Source organism: Osmerus eperlanus, chromosome 12 (assembly GCF_963692335.1).
Source record: "Osmerus eperlanus chromosome 12, fOsmEpe2.1, whole genome shotgun sequence".
NCBI lineage: Eukaryota > Metazoa > Chordata > Actinopteri > Osmeriformes > Osmeridae > Osmerus > Osmerus eperlanus.
Window position 1 is genome coordinate 8,648,314 of NC_085029.1, and position 4,140 is coordinate 8,652,453.

A 4,140-nucleotide genomic window follows, 5' to 3' on the forward strand; every position below is an offset into this window, starting at 1 on the left:
TGGCCTTTTCGTCCGCAGGTATCGATTGCGAAGGCGTGGCCGAGCTAAGCTCTGCATGGCTTTGAGAAAGCGGTCTTTTCTCCTCAATGATCCGTGGGTTGTTGGCACGGAGACTCCATTCCACACACGCAAGGCTGGATGCTCACTGGCTGAACTAACTCCCATTGCACCAGACTGGACTGAAAATATTGCCTGTTTTTCATGTATTTCCTGCCTGGTCTCTCTCCGGGGGTGGAAGACCCTGACAGGGAGGGCCGTGGCCTGGCTTTCTTCTCGGCCCCCCTCCGGCCAGCATTCTGCTCCGTTTCCTCAGACAAAAGGGCAACAATCACCCAGTCGGTCTCCGTGACCGTGAGACTCCGTGCGCTCAGCCCAGTGTTTACTGTGCATGAGCCTTTTGCTGAGGCGTGAGATGGAGGAGGTGGTGATGGGGGGGTGGCATGGCAGGGCAGGAGGTGGGCAAGGGGAGTAGGAGGGGGGGGGGGGGGGGGAGAGAGTGGCGGGGGGAGCAGTGGCATCTCTTCCTCAACCTCCCATTTCTTTCCGCTCATGCGGAGCCCAGTTGTTTACTGCTCGGTGGGCAGGAGCAGCCGGGTGGACTCGCAGGCTTGTTTGTCGCTGCGTAAAAACGGGCCACCTCCAGAGACGGAACGAGCGCCTGCTGGGAGGCAGGAGGGAGGGAGCGATCACTGGCAAGGAACAGTTCAGTAGTGACAGACATGGGGCAAGAGGGAGGGAGAGTGAGAGAGATAGAATGATACAGAGAGAGAGAGAATAAAGAGAGAGATACAACCAGCAAGGCCCTGAAGCAGAGTGAGTCAGCATGTTGAACATGTCTTCTTCACTTTTCCTCTCATTCTGCTCCTCTCTCTCGTCCCAGTCCGGGGGGGGGGGGGGGGGTTCGGCGGCGCACCCCTCGTTAGGGGCCGTGCGGGACTGCCTTCGGGGTGCGCTCGGCTGACCTGGAAACAGGCGGAGACGGGACAATGAGAAATAGGCTTCTGTCACATTATGATGGAATCGCAGTAACGATAACGGTCTGCTGTTGAACACCGAGGCTAAAATTGCTCGTTTAGGTTCTGGTTTGCTGTCCATTTTGTCCCTCTTTAGTGTGTCGATGTTCTCGTTGTGTTCTTTTTTTCTTACGCGGTTGTTTATTGATCTTTCTCTCTCTTTTTTTTTCGAAATGGAGGGTCAGTGCTGCCCATGTGCACTGTTTGGTTTTGTTGTCACGCTCAATGCACACATCTCTCTCTCGTTCTTCTCAATAATTTGTCTTACTCCTCCCTCCCTTTCTCTCTTCTGTCTTCTCCCTCCAGGATCGCCCTGGTTGCCGTGATCACGCTTTCTTATCCACATCTTCCTCGTGTTTTTTCTACCCGAAGAATTTTCGATGTCTTCCTCGGGTGCGAAAAAATACATTTTTTAGATACCTCTTATCTCCCTTTCAAAAAGGACGGGTCGTGGTTTGTCCGTGTGGGCCTCTGCATTGCAGATGTGAGAAATACATTTCTGTACATGCCTGTATCCTTGTTGCAGGGCTATACACGACCAGCTACGCTATATGTGATGCCTTGGATAGGCATACCCACTCAGTCATGTACACACCCACATCCCTTCTTCGAACTGGCACACATGAATCCGCGCGCGCGTGCACACACACACAAAGGGATGTGGGGGGAGACATCTGTTTATGGAGTGAAAATGTTCAGTCTAAGAGCCTCTCGGTTTCAGGGTTTGTTTGAGCAGAGCCACCGTGTTAATGCTGCATAGTGTCTGCTTTTGTCCTCTTCCCCGTCTGTCGGCGACACTACCAAATGGAGACATCAATTGGATTTGTCAGGCTAGTCTGTGTAACGCTTGACACATGAAACAAGCCGTTCTGGCCGAGAAAAAAAGGAAAGGCGAAACGTTGTGTTCCGTGCATAATGTTTCCTGATTCCGAAATGAGGAAGTGCTCTTCCTTCTCTCGCTCCCTTTTCGCTCTTTTTCTCGTCGATGCTAAGCCGTTCGTCTGGCGGGTGCTGCCTCCTCTGGCCTTGTCCCGGCGTTCCCCGGTGTCACGTAAACAACCTGGCTACTTTTACGTGACACCGGCGTGCTATCACTGTGGCCGGTGTATGGTAAGTGGAGGTTGGAGACGCACCAAATCTGTGACGTGACGGTGGTGCTGTTGGCGACGGCGTAATGTACAACAACTTGATCTTGGATGTTGACTCTCGCATTGTTTGTGGAGATGAATGCGCTGAGTGTTCCAAGCCTTCGTGGCGGAGCTAATGACAGAATGACAGCTCCAGAAAGGAAATGAGTAATGCGAGAAGAACAAGAGAAGGGTGGGGGGGGGGGGAGAAAGAGAGGATTAAGACACCGTCGCTAGAGAGGGAGAGGAACCCGAGTGGAACAGAGGGAGAGAAGGGGAGAGGGAGATGAGGGGCGAGGAAGACAGGGGGCTATTGTGAGCTTTCGCAAAGTAAAGGAACGGACAGTTATGACGCATGCATGCCGGGGCTCTCCTCAGAACAATCGCGGTGAGTGCCTAGCTTCGCAGTAACGGAAAATCAACTGGCTGAGAAATGGCTGCTACGTCCCTCGACCACAATCCCATCGAAACGCCTCCAGTCCGTCTCCGAAAGAGATGAGAGAAGCCGAGGTCCGGCCTTCCGTCTTGCAACTGTCGAGAAACGGCAGCCAGAGATCAAGCAGCTCGGTTGCCGAAATAGGGGTGAGGCCCTCTGGATACCATTAGCATCCAGAACTGGGGAAGAAAAAACAGCCTTGGCTGATAAGCATTGTTATGCATTCACGTGTGGAAGCCCAGCAAAGCCATTAGTCCAAGATGCGTTAAACAAACGAGAGGCAAAGAAAGAGGGAAAAAAAAAAAAAAAGCCACTCACCCCCTGAGAAACGAGGACATAATTATGTCTTTTCAGTTCCGGCCCGGACCTTTTGTGTTACAGACTGCCATTGCTTACAATTGCGTTCTGTAATAAACTCTCCACTTACCTGTCAAACAATAGTCAATTAATTAGCACCAGTCTACCATCCCTAACCTAGATACCATTCAGCTAGTGTTCATACAGGCCTCAGCTCAAATACAAAACATGTTTTCCCACCAGGTTGATCCCAGTGTTATTCTCCCTCTGTCTGTCTAAATAGCGCTTCCAGAACATTCTGCCCAGAGTCCAAACCCAGTGGTCTTCAACAGATTCTGAAGGTGTAAGCTACCAGGTCAGCTCATTTAGCAGACGCGTTGGTTTTGATTCTGACCTTGTCTCTGGAGTTCAGTGTAAACACCTCATTCCAAACTCCTCAAAATACGTCCTGTTTTGTCTGCTGGCTCCAGTTTAATATACAGTTGTAGAAGAATGTTCTGTTAGTCACACCGGTCTAATGGAGACAGTCAGGATTAGACACCAACTGATTGGAGAGTCTGATCACTGGATACAATCAACTACTGTTAAATAAAATGCACATACTAATATAGCAACAAGTAACTCAACAACTAGTTCTACTGATTAATGATTAACACAAAAGGAAATCCAATTTCTTCCACAAGTGACAGTTTTAACAAACACATCCAGAGGAAGAAACGAGCAGTTCAGATGCACAGCGGTACTAGCAAAGTCTCTGAGACATTAAGGTCAGAGGACAGTGTTTATAGTAGAAAGGGAAAAACAAAGATAACACACAGCCAAGTGTTTGTTATTCGATCAGGCGGAAACATCATTATAGACCCGTAACTGTCATCCGAACACAACATAGGCTACAGTAGGAACGCATATATATGAATAAGTAATAAAACAGAATACATAGACAGATAATACGGCAATAGCTGATCGGGATTTACATAAGCACATGAGAAATCTGAGATTTCTCTCAAACAGTTGATAACAGAGTGTGGCGCAGAACTGGAGCAGAGGGCTGTGTTTACGCTCGGGGAGTGGACATACTGTGGCCCTTGTGGGAATGTGGGGAGGTAAGCCTGCGGCCTAGCCGAGCAATGCACTGTTATCCAGAGGACTGTTGGCCACACAGCTAGCTCATTTCTTGTGCAGCCCTCGTGCCCTTCAGTCAAGACTTTTTTTCTCGGCATTTCAAAGTGCCTTTTTAGCCTGTCACCCTCAGTGGACGATGAACGAG